This window comes from Stegastes partitus, unplaced genomic scaffold (assembly GCF_000690725.1).
Source record: "Stegastes partitus isolate 25-593 unplaced genomic scaffold, Stegastes_partitus-1.0.2 Scaffold1459, whole genome shotgun sequence".
Classification (NCBI taxonomy): domain Eukaryota; kingdom Metazoa; phylum Chordata; class Actinopteri; family Pomacentridae; genus Stegastes; species Stegastes partitus.
Window position 1 is genome coordinate 47,689 of NW_007579190.1, and position 315 is coordinate 48,003.

Genomic DNA, 315 nt, shown 5'->3' on the forward strand with positions numbered 1-315 from the left:
CAGTGTATAGATAATGGATGGATGGATGTTAATCCTAAACAAAACTGGGCAAAACTCAAAATAATGTCTGCATCAAAAACCAGTATTTTTAATTTGATGACTTTTTTTTTTACTGTATTTAAATCAGCAACATATTATTATTTTACAACTACTTGACGTAACATACATTTAACTTTTTTTCTTCTTTTTTTAACAGTTTCTTTCCTGTTTTGGTAAATTACAGATAACTTCTAGTGAAATCACAGAAAAAAGTATTAGTTTATATGTTAAAAGTTTTTTTTTAAAGGCAACAACAATAAACAATGTACAAATTAA